This window comes from Tiliqua scincoides, chromosome 4 (genome assembly GCF_035046505.1).
Source record: "Tiliqua scincoides isolate rTilSci1 chromosome 4, rTilSci1.hap2, whole genome shotgun sequence".
In the NCBI taxonomy this organism is placed as follows: Eukaryota; Metazoa; Chordata; class Lepidosauria; order Squamata; family Scincidae; genus Tiliqua; species Tiliqua scincoides.
Window position 1 is genome coordinate 16,742,275 of NC_089824.1, and position 18,494 is coordinate 16,760,768.

An 18,494-nucleotide genomic window follows, 5' to 3' on the forward strand; every position below is an offset into this window, starting at 1 on the left:
TTACTAGTGCTCTGAAAAATGCATGTTTCCCTGTGACAGCTTTGTGTGCCAGGGTGGCAAGTGTTTTTAAGTAAAGAAACCATAACTAGGGCCACCAGCCTGTCTTCTTCCCAACCGGTTTCTGCCCAGCCAGGAGGTTTTTACCCACTGGATGATTATCAAATGGGCAAGAAGCACACAAGGTTCAGCCCACTTAGATCCTGTGTTCAAATGCTTGTGACAGCTTGCTCCAGCAATCTTGGCATTAAGTGTGAGTGACACCTGAGAGAGATTCAGAATTGCGGCCACTGTGAACAGGTGGGTTGGGATGACCCTCCCACATCCTCTCTCGCAGGGGTATTGCTGGCTTTAGATGCCAGAATCAAAACCTGGATGTTCTTACTACCCTTCAAGTTTAAGATTCATGTATGAACATTCAGAGAACGTTTGGGAACATTGGCAGGAGGGCTCTCGCTCTGTAACCCAGAATGAAACATGATTATGTATTTAGATACTTCATATTTACATGGGAAAGAGAGGAGAGCCAGCAATGTATCCTGTGCTCCTTTCTGTGTGTTGTGTTGCTTACTGTGTCTTCTGCATGGGTGTTGGAATGAGAGCACTGTTGAAAATTGGGGGAGAAAAATTCCCTTGTCTAGACTACTTACTGACATTTTCTCTAGCCATCTGTCGTCTTCCACTGCAATGAATTTGGAATGCCTGTGCTAAAATAACTTCTCTTCCCCATTGCTCTGATAATCTTCTTGTCCGTTTCCTTAACTTTGTGTTTGATTTCCTGTGTCTTTTCTCAGAGGCATTTGATCCCAGTCCTTGCATGCTAATATTCTCTGGTTCTCCGAGAAGGAAGCCTCCCTGTATTCCCATGACTGCCAACTCAACACGAGTTGATTTGGTACCAGCTCCCTTTATTGCTAATTTCTTACACTTCCTTCTGCTGCCAGGCTGCTTCCCTGAGCCTTCAGCACCACAATTCTCCCACATCACTTGGAAGCCAGTGACAGACGAATATCCTACAGAGGGGAGGATTGAAGAGGGTGCCCAGGTGTGCTCTGTTGCTCTCCCCCCCAGCTTCTGCAGTGCCATTTAGCTCATCAGCTGCCATATGGCTACAAGCTGCTCTCTGTTCAGCTCCCACAGTGGACCAGTTTCAATATCTCAGTATTATATTGTTTACAATTCATTAGCGGGGGGGGGGGGGGATGGGAGACAGCAGAAAGACTTAGGTTGTTGAAATAACAAATGCAGCTTACCTGAGGATTATCTCTAGTTCTTTGCCCCTTGTCCTAAGATTAGCCCCTGAGAAGATCATACATTCAATCACTTGCAGAGACTTCTCCTGCAAAACTGTTTCCAGCTTCCTAACATGACCCCTCTCATCTTGAAGCTTTCTGGTCGTGACTCTTAAAGAAATGGTACATAATGCCCCCATTCTTTTCTCAGTGTTGGTCTAGTTAGAAAACATTTTTCCTTTGGCAACTTTGAAGGCAGAAGAGCATTTTTTTGCTACGATTTGAGGGGTATTGTGCTGTTGCAAGAGTATTCATTACCATTCCACTGACTTCTCTTTTGCATAAACATATGTTCAGCATCACCTTTCTGTTCTTTATTTCTCCTTGCTTTTTGAAAGATGAAGGTTTTTACCTGGGTGTACATCCCCTGATTTGAGAAGCTCAGACTTTCCTTGTGTAATAGCCATCCAGATGTTGAAAGATCAAAGAAGGAGCTGCTTGACCCATATAGCTGCGTTTTTTCTTTTGTGTTGCATGCAGAGTCCAATTTGTTTAAAGCTTCTTTTGGCTTGCGGGGCACAAAAATGCTATAAACCATTAACACCTTGAGCAGGAGAAAAGGAAAGGAAATGACTAAATGCAGTTCTCTCCTTCCACATCCCTAGCTTTTTGTTTTTCAAAAGGCCCAGCTGTAAACATTTTTCTTACATTGGAGATGTCATCACTATAGAATGATGGAATTCCTTTTTATTCCCTGCACAAACAAAAGGGCTGTGGAAGGCTATGGAAACCATGGATCCTCCCTACATAATTTTAACACATTGGTCCACCAGGGTTGTATTTTTCCAGCTTCTTTTTCCTTATTTTCCCCTCCTAACAGTTTGCCTGAAAACAAATTCATTTGCTTAAATTTTTTTCAGCCCGTAAGATTGCTGCTGTTATTTTGTATGATTCATTCGCATATTGATAGCCAACATAATTTAATATATGAGATTGCAGTAAATCAATTTTTTTTAAGAAGAAAATAAATCACCTCGTATGGTGAGTATTAGTCTGCAAAATGTACCTAGTGTAATGTTCACCTGGAAAGGTGAACATATGCTAAACTAGTAATGGGTGAAAGATTGGGGGAAGGGGAAACAATAGTTGGAGTTTGGAAGTTTTAGTTCCTAGTTTAGCAGCAAATCATAGTTTGCAGTTTTGTCCAATCTACATGCAAAATCCAGGTAGTGTGTATGTTTAGTGAAATGTACATATATTAAGAACTGCCTTGAATTTTGGTTAGTAGATGGGATATGGTTTGTTGATTAGAAACTTTTTTAAAGCAGCCATAGCATAGTGTTGCTTGTGAACAACTGTAGTCTCTAACCTTGGTCCACAGGCTGCTATCACCCTAAGGTAGCAGTCACCACTTGTGAAAACCTTCCATCAGAGAAAGTACAGGTAGAACCTCAGCATCCACTGATTTGACTCAGCACTGATTCTGGGATCTACCTTTAAATGCCTTGCAACAAGGAAAAAAGGCACCAAAATCCAGTTTTGTACCTTCCCTTTGTTAAACCTCACTGGTTGCAAACTTCTTGGTGTTAAAGAATTTCATTCTTCATGAATGATTGAAAAGAATTTCCAATGCATCCTAGGGCGAAATGCAGAATTTCCAATGCATTCTAGGGTGACATTGGAGGAGCAAGAAACCTGGAAGTGGGTCTTTAAAGCTACTTTTTCACTGATTTGGTGTCCACTGATTTATTTAATCCACTGTGGGTTCCGCAATGGAACCCCAGTGGATAATGAGGCGTGAACTCTATAGTCAATTTGCTCCTGATTGTGGACAGGCCAGCATCTTTTTACTCTTCCAATGACTGGGAAGATGGCCACCGTGCTTTGAGGGGTGTGTGAGGGGTGCATGCGCGCATGCAAAGTTTTTGAAGATGACTCCCAGCAGTATTTCATGCTGCGGTTTCTTGCCCCTCGAGTGCATAGTTTGGAGGTCTCTCAAAAATGGAGTTTGCCCATTGCCCATTTCAAAAAGGGAGTAATATTCCAATATTGGCTGTTGTGAGCATATTTTTCTGGTCATATCTGATTGGCAGAAATTTTGTTCTTTAATGGCAGGGTAGAATACCCTGCATTGTATGAGAGTGTGTGAGCTAGGTGAAAAGAGTGGGTGTGCAGACCAGAACCTCTGCTGGTAATTTATGTAACAAAAGTTGCTAAGAGATTGTTTAGCCTGGTTATTTCAGCGCCCTTCCTGTGCTGATTAGATTTGTGCGGTGTGTGCGACCTACCAATAACGCAAGGCCGCTACAAACTAGGCATGCCACCCCTCCCTCCTCCTTCTATTGCACAAAACAGGATTCTAAAATGAAATTTTCCCTGTGCAAATGCAGCTCCCATGGAGCTGCTTTAAAGATCTTCTTCTTTCCCTGTGCCTTGAGATGGCAGTTGAAATGATTACTCCTTACTCTCTTTTCAACCCAGCTCCACAGGGCTCTGCCAGATTTCTAATTTTGATGAAAAGACAGAATTTGAAGCCTTAGAAAGCCTCCTTACAATAAAGCTACCATTTAAAAATAGCCTTCCTGCTCCGCTAGGACAGCACAGAGAAGGCAAAATTTCCTTTTGTGTGATTTGTGTGATTCCTGAAAAAAACGCTGTTGATGTTGTTCTGTTTGATAATTGTGTATTTGTGTACCTGCCTGGTTCAGAATTCGCATGGTGCCAAACAGTAGACGATTACTCCCACGTTGGCCATTATCCTCTCACGGAATTAACCTATTAACACTTTGGATATTTTCATAATTGTGCCCTAAGGGCCAGGGACTGCCTGCTTGGGGGATTATATAGGTGGACAATTCTACTTAGTGCTGCAAGAGCTCAATTTTTTTTTTGTCCTGTGATAGCACTCACTACTGTGGTCAGGATAGACTATGGATATTGGTGCATGTGTAACACTGCATGTTGGACTTTCAAAGAGTTGGCATAGAAGAATTGGTGAAAGTGGGGTATCTGGAACCACAGAAGGTGGGGTATGCAATGGGAAGGTAGCAATGGGAAGAAATTAGGAATACAGGAATTTTTATTTTGCTTCTCTCCATGTGATCATGCCTATGTTTTAAGATGAGTTGAATGAACCGTGCTCTCTGGTTCACTAACAGTTTTATTGGCAACCATCAGGAACAGGGCCTTTTTGGTGCCAGCCTCTCGGCTATGGGGGAATTCTTGGTGGAAACTGTAGAATTTCATGTTCCAGAAGGTGTTTAATCCTTGAATGTGTGTTGTTCTTTCCTGTGCATAAATTTCATGGTTTATAAATTTTGTTTTTAAAACGGCAGTGACTTTTTGTTTGATGTGTATTTGTGTGCACACCCATGTGCTTATGGGTATATAAGTATTCTGTATATGGTGATCCACAAGTTGGATATAAATACATACATTTAATAATAATGGTTAGTGGCAGGGAGCTCTTAAAATTAGATAGCTGTGTTCTGGAAGTGCTCTTCATCAACGTTTTACTTTGATACACAGCATTAACACACTTAGAAATAGTTCTCCACAGCAATAGGGACTAGCAGCTTGGTGTCCCCTTTGTATTTTTTAAAATGAACAATGAAATATTGCTACTTGTGTAGCGAGACAACGGATATTCTTGGGTAGTATGAGTAGATGTGGAAAGAAGATAGGAGTCCCAAATGTTGTGTAGAAGGAAAAATTTCAGCGTGTGTGACTTAACTTTGCAAGAATAGCTGCCGCTATCATGATTTACTCTTCTCAACAAGTTATTAAAAGTGCATGAGTCCTGTGCTACTTGGCATTGGTTCACTCATACATGTTTTGGTGAACATTAGAGTGAGGAACATTAAAGTTGCAGCACATGCACTTGTGCGCAAGATGTTGTATGCTTCCCCATCTGTGGGGAACATGTCTAGACCCAAACAGGTCACAGATGATCTGATGTTTGGAAAGGATTATCATATTTGCACATGCTTCAATCTCCAAAGGCCGTCGTCATCCTTATGCCTTAGAATGAATCAATTTGATGGTGTTTCTGTCTGTCCCCAAGTTAAAATGTTTCAGTGCTAGAAAGAGAATGTTTTTCAATCCTCTTTATGAGGAGATTCTAATTCTCCTAATTCTTCAGCGTTGTGCTCAAGGGAATTTCCTGGCAGCCTAACATTTTGAAAGGATTATTTTAGAGCATGCACATACATTTGTATGTGGTTTGCATGTCGAAATAAGTGACATATTGCATGTAATTCAGTGATTGAAAAGAGACTTAAAATTATTTACTTGAGTGTTTCAGCTTTCACCCCCCCCCCCCAAAAAAAAAAAACAAAATTAAAAGCATAACAGAAGTGTCATGGTTATCCTCTGTTGAGACTATGGGGTGTTAAGGCTGTATATTTTTCTGATTTTAGTGTCTCAGGTTTGGATAGTTTTTTATTTCCACAACTGAGAGGCTTGCAGAAATTAAATTTAAAAAGGTGTTCAGCTTTTTTGTTGTGAAATTGTCTTTTAATTAGGTCTATTGGCATTTCACGAGTTGACCTTTGCTCACGCACAGAATTTCGCTTTCTGCAGTCTTGGTTCCCCCGAAGTATGTAATATGTACATACTTCAGTATTCCTAAGAAACTTTCGTCCTTTCCCATGTCGCTTTTCCAGATTACCTGTGTAACCTGAAAGCTTGCGTATTCCTACATCAGTGTGTGTGTGTGTGTGAGCTTGCACATATATATGTATGTAAACCTATGTATATATGTATGCATATACATGTATGTAAACCTATGTTAAAAAGCACTTGTCTAACACTTAACAGAAAGTGGACTCTGCTGGATGAATTCTCATAAGCTTGGGGAGTTGAAGTCTCTCTAGACCAGAGATGGCCAGCCTTTCAACTTTAGAGCTCCTGGACCTTTAACAACTGTTTACGAGGGGGATTTCAGCAGGTGCCACTTGTCCTCTGTGAGAATTTAGACTAGGGAAATTCCCTGCTGAAATTCCTTTGCCTGCACAGTTGTTTAGGGCTCCTGGACCTTTAAGTTGAAAGGTTGGCCACCCCTGGCTCCAGACAGTTCCATTGTTTAATGAGTGGCCCAGTCCATCCATGAGGCCAACTTGAAGTGGTCACCTTAGGTAACAGATTGGTGGGGGACGTTCATCCCTGTCCGCCTAGTTGCCTTCACAGTTCCGCTTTCTCCTTCTACTCCTTGGAAAAAGAAAAGGGGAACAGAGAGGAAGAGGTTCATGGGACGAGTATGCTGAGCTAGAACTTTAGATAGAGTGGGAGGAGCAGATCATTGGTAAGAGGAGAAGCATTTGGCATGCCACTTCAGGCATCAGTCTTGGGTCGGCCCTGCCCCTGACTAGTAGAAGCTGAATAAATTATGCAAATATATGTCATGTTTCTTTTAAAAGGCACATTTTAAGCTGCAGAATTCAGCCTGGTCTGGCAGAGAATTTGCATTTATTTGGCAGAGCTTGATTCTCTTTTGTGCTTTTTCTTTTTCAGTGCAGAACATCCAGGTTGTGCCCTATAATCTCTTCTCTAGTCTCAGTTCTGCCAGAAGCATAGCTTTGTTAACCTGTACTGTAGCAGGAGTTGCCGGGTGCATATCATAGTAGCAGACACATTTTCTTCCTCCCCTGTTCTCCTTTGACTTGCCAGGGATCTGATGTAACTGAGGCTGACATGCTATCCTATTACTTAAGGGTAGAGAGTGGCCAAAGTCTGAGTCACGAAAGCTGCCAGATGCCAGAACTGTGGCTGGGTCTCTTGGGCAGTCCCTGGTCAAGCCTACTGTTTCTAGGGTAAGAAAAAGGAGATCAACCAAGCAAATGGCAACAAAAAGTACATGTCCAGTGACAGTTTTTGACTATCTTATCAGAGTGGAGAGAATCTGGATTTAGGGGTTTGTGTTTATTTTATTTTTTTTGCTGTCATCCTCTCTGCCACAGCCACTGAGGAGACAGGCTTGAGTTAGAAGTGCCAGCATGCAGCATGTAAAGAATATATAGCAGGTCAGCCATGTGGAGAAATAAAAGCAGAAAAGAGAGTATATTTTCGGTAGCAATTTAGTGCATGATTGATCTCCTTGATGCTGTTAGTGGAGTGTTCATAGCTGAGTGAGCCCACCAGCAGGCACTTGTCTGTATTGTGCATTTGGAGTGAGGGTGGGTGGTGGGGCATCTGCTAGGGAAATGAACTGATGATCTTTTTTTAAAAAAGCAACGTTTTGCATATGCCATAGGGATGCAGCCTGTTGGGGGTTCGTGTGAGCAATCTGACGATTTAGATTTGTTTTCTTTTTCCAGGCTCTGTTTTGATACTTTGGTGGGTAGATAATTTTGGGACATATTTTATCTAGCAGTTTACACTTAACATTCTGCTGCAAATCTGTGTTGAATGCACAGAGTAATTGGCAACCATATCACACTTTCAAGTGTTCAAGGTGCTTCACCTGTATTACCTTATCTGTAAGGTAAATTGAAGAATAATATCCCAGTATTGCAACTGGGGAGCGGAAGTGGAGAAGCACTGGTTTGTCTAAGGCCACCGGGGGAATTCATGGCTGAGATGGGAATCAAACCAGAAAGTCTTGATTTACAAGATTCAGGGTGCAATCCTAACTTTTGTTTAGGCCGTAAAGCACATTTGTGCCTCCTTAGGAGTTGGCTGGGCTGGCGTGGAGACGCGTGTCAGCCTATGTCCAGCCTCTATGCCGACTTGGGAAGGGAGGGTTGTGTTGGCTGAGCTGATGCAGGGGTCTAGGGAAGATGTTGAGGAGGCAGGTGGAGGGCGGTCCCAGGGGCGGAGCAGCATGGAGCACCTGCAAGCCAATCTGTTTTCCTTGGACTTATGCCACCTCCTGAGGTGGCACACGTCTGAGGAGACCCATTGAGGCTGTGGTGGCTTGGGGGTAAGGGGAAGAGCTTCCCCTTGCCTCCGGCAGAGTCATCTCTGGCCCCAATCTTGTGCTGGATACAGTGCAGGCCTCCTGGCTTGCCTATTCCAGCACAAGTTAGGATCGTGCTGTCAGTTCTGTAGTTGCTATACCATACGAGCTCTTAGCAGTGACATTTAAGTTTGATGAATTGCTTATAGTTCAGGAGCATCCACTGTATTGCTCTGTGATCAGCATGCAGAATGTCCCCTGCTCCATCCCTAGCATCTCCAAGTGGGACTAGGAAAGACTGAAAGGAGAGCTACTGCTGTATATACAGTGCTGAGCAAGTGTTGGACCAGTGACCTGACTCCCATAGAAGGCAGTTTCCATGTTCATGTTAAGGACTAGGGCTCTGATCTGGTCTGAAGGCACTTATCTGTCTCTCTATTTGGTTGACTGTTGGTTGACTTTCCTGCATCTTCCACCCTAAATAGGACCCTCAGTTGGCTAACAAAGCATAAACAGTGTATAAAAGCATAAACCGTGAAAGCAGACTCCACAGCATCAGTACCACAAACACAAGCCTGAACACAACAGAATCCATTACCAAAAAGGCTTACCTGAACCAATTCATTTTGCTCTCCCACTTAAATGCCCCAAGTGGAACCAGCTTATTGGGTTTCTTAGTGCAGCACACAGGAGACAGTGACCTTGCTGAAGATCAGGGTCTGACCAGGGTATCCATTGTGGAGGCCACCTGCATTCCACAATAGATGGAAGGTGGAATATTCGTAAAATCAGATTCTGGCTATCAAACTGAAATCTCTTTGGGCATTCCACACAGATGCTGTGTTTGGGGAGGCAACAGAAGTATTCTCCAGCTCTTGCGGGCATCCTGCAGTACACCTGAGTGCCCTGTGGGAGGGTCAGCCATCACAGTGCCACTCCACCTTGGAAAATTCTTGCTTCAAATTATTGAGGCATGATCTGCACACCAGACAAGTCCCTTCACAGTAGAGCATAAAGTTTTGTTTAGACAATATTTGTATTGCTGATGCTATGCTACCAGTGGGGGCTGTCAAGTGCCTGCTGGGGGCATTTATATAATATAGCACAACAGTAATTATTGTTGTTGTGTACTAGGGAGCCTTTGCTCTCTTTTGGTTATGCAAAAACTCAACACCCACCCTCCCACATCCTTCTCTGTTTTGTAAATGCAATTGAACCTAAAAGGCAGCTGTATGAAGTTCCTAACATAGCCATGGTTTTGTTGGTCAAAACCTTGAACAGTCTGAATCCGCTGTGGAAGGGGAAGAAAATGGAGCAAAACTTTTGTGTGCTAAAGGGAGCTGTAGCAAGGGAGATACGTGGACAAGTCTCGGGCTTCTAGCCTCAGTCTCTCATCTCTATAATGGGGTTAATATTTTCTGTGAGAGTTATGCGGGTCGATAAGGAAAATGCATTCAGCCTTTGTGAAGGTGTCAGAACTGAAGCAAATAAAGATGTAATCTGGAAAACTTGAGATCTGTAAAGCCACATGTGCTTAAGGTTGAGAATTCCTAACTTCCAGTAGGGGACCAAATATTTAATTGTTTCAGTAGCATTTAGTAAGTGTGCAGAGGGGAAACTTGGCAGGTGCCAAGGGAAATTATTGTCAGGGTGGAGCAATAATGGGGCAAGATGTACCTACCAAATATCTTTCCCCTTTGCACAATCCCCCCCCCCCCACACACACATTCAAAACATAAGAGTCAATCTTTTATCTGTCATCCCTAGTCCAGGCTGGAGGAAGTGCCTTAATGCTTGTAGCCACAAGGTACACTGCCTCCTGTTTCCTCTTGGATCCTGTTTCCTCCTAATTGTTTTGTGGCTGTGCTGGGGGGCTGTGAGTTACACAAGTCAAAGACTCCCCTGTACTTCTGATAGGATAAAGCTGAAGAGTGGGATGCTGTGGTCTGAAAATGGAAAGAATCCTATCCTGCTGTGCTTAGAGTGAGCCCATCAAGGATTCCTGTATATTTCCCTGACACTTTTGTTTACAGTAATTGAAGTTTCGCACAGTGATCATAAGGAAGGTACCTAAATGGCTCTGCTTTATTTGCCAAAAATAGGATGCTGTTTTTCATTGCTGTGGTGCATGTATATGATGGATTGCACCTAGAGCAGCTAAAGGAAATTTATGGAGCCGATTGTCCAAGACTTCAGCCTTGTGGTCCTTGTGAAGGAAATCAGACCACACTCCTTTATGGCCGGGTAATCTTTTTATTACCCTCAGGGTGATCAAGTACCCATAAACCCTTATGGTCACTGAGCACCTGCAGATCTCTCCGATTGCCAAATAGCTCCTAAACCACAGAGCTTCCACTCCTGATAGCCAGGATAAATTTGGGGAACCCTCCCCTTGAGTTGTACTCCAGCTTACACCCTCTTGGGCTCAGCTTGACAAAGGGGTGGACTCCCGTACAGGGTCCACCCCGGTCACACTGGATTGCTTCCCACAACCAGTCCCTGTGCTCTCTTCCAATCCCAATAATCCAGTCAGTTGTAATAAGTAGGCTTTATTGAATAAAGGTTTAAAGCAGGTTTATACAGACAGCACTGCATACGTCTAAAATTTAGGAATTTAGGCAAAGAGTACAGCAATACAATACAACACTCAGTCTAATAAAACAATAACAACTACCTCCTAACTCTAACTATCACTCACCAAAGTCTTAGCATTCCAAAATCCGATCTAGCCCATCTTGCTGCAGTCAAGTTGGGGTCACTCCTGCCAAGGTGGTCAAGGATCTCAGGCCCCCTCAGCCAGAGACAAAGTCAGTCCGAGCATAAGCTTCCCTCCCTCACCTTTATAAGTCTCCTGACCCACCCACCAATCAGAACTCGGTGCCAGCCGAACATTCTAGGGGTGAACGTGCCACAAGCCTCCTTACTCATGGTGGAATCCCCCCTCCCATCCTGAGACACTCACAGCTGAACCCTGTTGTAAATCAAGCTGGCTTTGGAGCCCACTTGGTAGCTTGGTACGAAATCAGAGGGCCCTGTGAAGCGACCTCCTCCACAGTTCTCCCAGGCTTGGTATGCACTAATTAAAGTTGGATACAGCTGGGGTCTGACACTGGGGCCTACCAGCATGGCTACAAGCAGATCTTTCTTTATTCAGATGTTACCTGGTCCTTGATTTCCCTTTTTTGTCACAGTCCTTATTTATATAAGAGGAATAGGTAATGGGAAAGGGAGCGGGTGAAGAAACAGTGGAAGGCAGAAGTTGGAATTTGAACTCGCAGCCTTAAGTGTTCAAGTTTCTAAACCTCTCTAAGGTGAAGGAGATAAATAGTTATTCTGATTCTCTTCTTTCCCCCTCCCAGCCATGCATTGGTTTCTGAAGAATGCAGCTTTTATGGGGTGCTAAAATGGAAGCATTTTCCTAAGGCTAAAGTTTATGTGAAGGCAGTATAGGTTTGCCTGCCTTTGTTTTTGCAGTGGACTTGTTTCCATCCCTGACAGAAGCAGGTTTTCATTCCCGGAGATTAACTGTCCCAGTGTTCCCATACACTGTTATTCTGGATGCGTTAATTGAATATTTGGTGGTATCGAGTTTTTCTTATATAGGCTCCTTTATTAATATTTTGCAGGCCTCCACTGGCAACCCCGATTGGAACAGACTGTGGTGCCTGCTTTAGTGCCAGGACTGTTTGTTGCCAGTTGCATTAAATCAGTAGTCGTTGGGTTGCCATTTGATGAGCTTTGGCACAATGGTCCCTGCAGAATGTTTGCAGTGCGTAATAATCCTTGTTAAGGTGAGCTATCCATGTTGGAATGGAAAAGAAACTATCAGTAGCCCAATTCTCTGGAAACCAACTGCACCCGTGGGACAGGGTTGGGCAGATGGGTTCTTGGCATCTGTGCAAGTTGTGGTGTATTGGTGGGCTCCAAGAGCCATTAGTTTGCATAGTTGTTGCGTAACGGTAACTGCATTGTCTGGGTGAGCTTGGAATTTTATTACCTGCATATGTTACCAAGAGGCAGGGTGTCAAATGATAAATGAATTGAGGAAGAGCCAGCATTGTGCTGGAACCTCTGAATGATTTTTCTTCAAAGGCTAGTAGTAAAAAGAATATGTAACACATTCTTGGTCTCGTTTAGAAAATGATCATCTAAACCAGGGGTGCCCAAACCCCGTCCCGGGGGCCACTTGCACCCCTTAGGGACTCCCAATCAGGCCCTCGGGGAGCCCCCAGACTCCAATGAGCTTCTGGCCCTCCAGAGACTTGCTGGAGCCCATGCTGGCCTGATGCAACTGCTCTCAGAATGAGGACGACTATTTGACCTTTCACCTGAGCTGTGGGACAAGGGCTCCCTCCACTGATTCAGCAGTGGCAGCAAAGGAAAGACTGGCCTTGCTTTGTGCAAGGCCTTTTATAGGCCTTGAGCTACTGCAAAACCTTCATTCTTTCATATAAGTTCCACCTCTAATAAATTCATTTATGTACATTTATTCAAATTTTAAATGTAATTTTTTTTCCTGGCCCCTGACACAGCCTCCTGCCAAAATGTTTGGACACCCCTGATCTAAACCATGGTTTACATCAGTGGTTCTTAAACAGCAGCAGGAACTGCAGTTTGTTAATAATCTAGAGTTAAGATATTACATCAGTTTGATTCTGGTGGGCTTAGCAGGTTGCAAGTGGCAGACATCAAAGTGTCAGTAATGCATCTCTGGGCCTGCTTTGAGAAGTGCCCTCGTTTCAATTCCCTTGCAGTGCAGTGTCTCAACATAGAATTGCTTTGAAGAGAACCAGCGATATTGCACAGAGAGGGAATTAAAATGTGGCACCCTTCCCTGCTAGTATTAAGGAGGACTCTGAATCTCAGTGCTGCCCCATAAGAGGATAGATGACAACGGCCTTGTTGGGGGCAGCAGTGGGATCCTTCTGGGGGCTGGGATACTGACCCTCTGCCAGATTAGCATCATAGCAAATGATCATATTGATGAGCTAAGTTCCTCTGTTATCAAATTTGTCAGTCCATTGCATTTTATACAGTAGGTTACTAACTTAGCAGATGTGGGTTTTAGTGTTTCATTGCATTTCATTGCTTTTACTCAAAGTCATTTCAAAAGAATACTTACTGTTTCAATTTACTCTTAACTGTCATGAGTTGTCAAGATGGGGTGGTTTGAAAGTTTTGAATGAGTGAATAAATTTTGGGTGCAGAGTTGAAGCTTAGAACTCTCTATTAACTTTTGTTTTACCAGACCGTGTTCAGGGTTGGCCATTTAACAATGCCCAGTGGGGGTCTGGACTGTGGGGATATCTAGGAATTAACCTCCCTTGCCATTTTTGGGCAGTGCCTGTGGGTTCACATGGCTTTTCTTACACTGAAGGTTCTTGTTTTTCTTATTTAACTAAATGGTACCACCTCCCTTATTTTGTCATGTACATGCTCTGTACCATTTATAGGAATTTCTGCCCATTATCCCTCCTGCACATGTTCATTGAACCTATGGTATGATAATGGACCAAAAGGTCTTATATTATGGGGTATGATGGGGGAACTATATGACCAAGAGCCCTTCCATATTTGCTTTTTCTAGCCCATATTCTCTTCTTGATCTAACCATAGTGATTTTTCTCCCCTACTACTACTGCATTTCTCTTACCCAAGATAGTATTTGCTGCTTTTTTTGGATAGACCAAAAAGGGAGTATTTTTTAGTATAGTATTTTTTTAGATAGACCAAAAAGGGAGACATGGAAAACAAATCATTCTGCTAATCATCGCAAAACTCTTTCCATGGAAGTTACTAGTTCTTGGAAACTCTCTGTAATAATGTCAAAGTCTAGTTTCTTAAATCATTTGGGCCCTGCTAATGGGGACGAGGGGAGGGAGGCGGAAATCTTGGCATGATTTTTCATATGTGCTGCATTTTATGTGGCATGAAGAAAGTGTGTGAGTCTGGATGCTGAAGATGGCAGTTCTGTAAAAGGTGAAGGTTTTGGAATGGCCACGCTGGATCTGGGGTATAAGGAAATGGTTGGCAACCTTCAGAATCGAAAGACTATGGTATAAGCCTACAGCACCTGGTATTCCCAGGTGGTCTCCCATCCAAGTACTAACCAGGCCTGACCCTGCTTAGCTTCCAAGATCAGATGAGATCGGGTATGTGCAGGGTTGGTTTACCAGATCAGGAACCCTGGGTATTACCTGCTATAGAAGCTCCTTATTCTGCCTTGTAGAGGAGTGGCTTGAGTGTCACGCTAGGACCGGAGAGGCTGGGGTTTTAAATGCCACTCTGCAGTGAAGCTCACTGCGTGACCTTGTGGATTAGTGACTTTCTGTCTCAGCCTTTATCCTCAGCCTGTGAGGATAGCAGTAGGTTGGGAGAAGGAATAATGCTATATGCTAACCTGAATGCCTTGGAAAAGGGGGGGGGGATTAATGTTGCTGTTGTGTGCTTTTCAAAGCACAGGAGGACAGGTCCCAGCTTACAATCTGTAATTCAACACCACTTCTGGTATCCTATGCCAGGATTTCCCTGGCTCAAGACTTGGCACTCATTGCTGAGTGCATGGGAAAGCACGAGAGTGTGCTTGATAAAACTTGTAATGTACATGCATGCACACTCTCCCCCTGCTTTTCAGGGAGATTAGCGCCATGGGGGCTGTATGGTTGAGTGGTTGGGCATTGTAGGTGCTTCAAACAGCTGCGGGGAAAAATTGATTATTTGGAATGTTCATGCCAAAGCGCATCTCATGATATTTGCGACATGTTTGTGTCTGCAGGTCTCCTAGAGAGCCATGATGGGAGGTAATTTCTTTTCCCTCCTCAGTGATTTGTATGGCTTGATAATGAGGCCACTTGGTTTGCACAAAACGTTATAGTAAAAATTAAAAAAAAACTACACAGGACTATCTTGGTAATAAGAGTTTGGTAATAAGGGTCATATGCTGCTTATATTTTCTTCAGTTCTTTCCTTTTGCCTTGTTTAACCACCATTTCAAAAATCCCCAGTTTGCTTTCCTCAAAGATCTTTTGCAGCAATACACTTTGCCCTGAATATACTTTTTGAGAAAAGGTTTCTGTGTGCACTTGGTTTGAGTTCCAGAATGTTCTCTAGAGTTAAAATCCTTTTTGGAAATGCGGTTAGGGCTAAAACCCTTCAATTGGACAGTGCAGGGACTTCACCACTGGAAACTATGGATTTGACATTTACACTGCAGAAGATCTGGCCGCTTTCTCAAGTAACACTTTAAATAGCTTTTCATACTTACTGCATCTCACTGATGTTGAGTTTAACATTTTTGTGGTTTTTGAAGGCCACATCACAGTTTAATTTTGTTTTATTGCATTTATGTTCCTCCCTTCCTCTAAGGAGCTCAGGGCAATGTTGAAGGTTCTCCCCATCTCTGGTTTTTGTTTCCTTGCAACAATCCTGGGAAGTTGGCTGAGCTGAGAGTTTGTACCTGTCTCAAGGTCGCCCCGTGAGTTCCACAGCGGAATGTAGACTTGAACCCTGGTGGCTCTAATTTGACACTTGTGATCACTGTTCTCAGTCACTTGACCATGCACCTAAAATTGGAAAGCTTGAATATGAATATTAAGAAAAAAATACATGTTGGCAAACACAAGTCTCAAGCAGGCATACTCAGTATGGAGCCAGGATTGGATGTAGTTCCTTGATGAGTGCCACAAAGTGTACAAACCCACACTTTCTTATGGCTGTAAAACATTCCATTTGTCACTTGAGAATGCAGGAGAGGCTTCTTCTGTGGTGACAGTTCAGTCTGGGGAGCCTGTAATGCTTATTGAGAGCATATTTGTTCCCTGTTTCGTGCTGAGTGAATCGCATGGCACCCAATCCCCAGTTTGAGAGAGACAAGGCCATTTTTTTAAGTGTCACTGTTTTGGTGATGTGTGAATATGAACTTGTGTTGTGTGATTGCTAAGAGACTGAGCTATAATAATAATAATAATGATAATAATAATGATAGCATTATAATAATAGCATAATAATAATAATGATAATATAATGATAATAATTAATAAATAATAAAAATAATAATACAGGCATTTATATACCGCCTTTCTTGGTCTTCAGATTTCTCCTCAGACTTTAATTCAAGGTGGTTTACATAGGCAGGCTGTTCTAAATCCCCGTAGGGATTTTTACAATCGAAGAAAGGTTCTATCTTTCAAGAACTGCACAACATTTCAGATGGATCTTTTGTGGTCTGTTATCACTTTCTGGCCTCCAGATTCCTCCCACGCAGGCTGACAAGCAGCTCCTTCATCTCTCCAAGAGCAGGTGGAATAACTCGGCTGGGCGTAGCTGCTTCAAGGTCTCGCCATTCAGGGTGCCGGTGGCCTTGAACTAGCGACCTTCAGATGTTATCTTCAGGCAAACGGAGGCTCAGCCCTCTAGACCAGACCTCCTGCCCTATGAATCAGGTCTTCCTTGTTTTGAATCTTGCCTTGGCTATGAATCAGGATGAGATCTGCTATGGGAGCTAGGATGGTGTAGTGGTCCAGGAGTTGGACTTGAACCTAGAATATCCAGGTTAAAGTCCCCACTCCACCATGAAGTTTCCTGGGTGACCTTGGGCTAGTCACTCTCTCTCAGTCTGACTTACCTCACAGGGTTGTTGTGAAGACAAAAAGAGGGGAGGAAGTTTGAGCACCCTGAGCTCCTTGGAGGAAGATGGTATACGCGTGTAAAAAATAAATGCTATCATTTATCATTCAGGTGTTTGTTCTTGGCAACTGACCACCACACTCCTGCACCTCTTGGCAGCTTCTCTCACAACAGCTTATCAGCTGTTATGGTCTCCCATCCAAATCACAGCCAGGTTTAGTCCCACCTAGCTTCTTTGGGCAAGGCACAGCTTTAACCTGCTGGGAGGCTTAGGCAAGGTATTGCCTCTGGTCACTCTTCTTCAACAGGTAGTGGCAACCCTACTACAGGAGTTTTTGGATGGTTATCTTGCCCCATTTTAGTTAGGGGTTGGGACAGGAACAGCCCTTGTCTAACTGATGACCCTATACTGGGAACTAGATGGAGAACAGCATCTCTGTTAGTTCCACTTGATCTCTCAGAGGTTTTCAGTAACATTGAACGTGGTATGTGTGGCTCCAATCCTTCCTGGAGGGTATCGTCTAAAAGGTGGTACTGAGGGGACTATATGGGCAGTTCTGTCTGCCTCATCTGATAAAAAGTGTTTCTGCCGGTTTCTCTGTTGCCACATCAAACCGTCTTCCTGGAGTACCTCTTTTCATGCCGTTAGTTTAGTACTAAATTGGGGGAAGTCGAGAGTAGCCTGCCTTAACTGCTTTTTGCCACTCACTCTGTGCAGCAGAGAGGCTGCTGTCTAAGCACGTTTGCTTGGAAGTACATTCTACTGAAAGCTAGTGGTGCATCCAAGTAAATTTGTTTGGGGTAGGGTTGTCAATGACATTGCATTGATGTGTCAGGTCAGAGAAAATGCCGAATGTTGCAAAGAAACAAACAATGCTGTAAAAGTTTGCATGTTTTGCTGTGCCTGTTTGCTTTCATGCTTAGATTTTTGTATTTGCCTGTTGTGGAAATGAGTAACGTGGTTCATCCGAAATGATCTCTAGAGCAGTGTTTTCCCTGTCCATCTATATTACTGGGTGACCTCCCGCATTCTGGTGTGAGCTGAAGGGGCAGAAATCTTATTTCTCTGTGCTCCATTGTACTTCTTTCAGCAAGAGATCCCCAAAGACTTCAGCCTTATCTCCCAAGAAAGGTGCTCCAACCACCCAATCTTGCTTTTTTGTTTTTCATTTTTCCTAACAGATGCTTCTTCTGTAGCTGGTAGCAGTCAGTGTGTGACATTCAAGGTAATTTCACTGTAGTTTTGAGTAACTAGTTTTGGATGCAGATTATACGTGCATTTTGAGTGAAATCAAGAGGCTTTTCACCATGGCTAATTGTCCACCAGTGTGAATAGTTCTTAACTGATACAGTTGACTGGATTTCTAGTGAACAGATCCTTCTTGTTCAGTGCTTATCAAAGTCATCTGCATATCTTGTCAGTTTCATTGAACTGGAGTAATTTCCTCCATCCCCCCCCTTCAGCTTTACCTACAAATAGATAATGTCGAAACATTTTTTGGGTCTACATGCAAAAGCAGCTGTTAGGCTTAGCAGCTCTGATGCATATGGAATTTACAATCCACTCCTACAGCAGCAGCCTGCAATTTACTGTGTGGAACAGATAATTGTTTGCTTGTTTCTCGTCCCAGTAAGACGAGATTTAGATTAAAATGAAACACCAGTGTGTCATAAACAGCTGGGAAATTATGCCTGTTTCGTTTTGCTGTCTCTTTGTTAACCTTGCCGAGAGGAAAATGTGGTGT

General features: G+C 43.3%; 1 protein-coding gene and 1 pseudogene across 2 annotated transcripts in view; one reads left to right on the plus strand and one right to left on the minus strand.

The window, feature by feature from the left end:
• Nucleotides 1-18,494, plus strand: part of EXT1 (exostosin glycosyltransferase 1) — a 270,228-nt gene that overhangs the window by 56,088 nt on the left and 195,646 nt on the right. The window lies entirely within an intron of this gene.
• On the minus strand, nucleotides 14,186-14,304 carry LOC136650454 (5S ribosomal RNA; annotated as a pseudogene).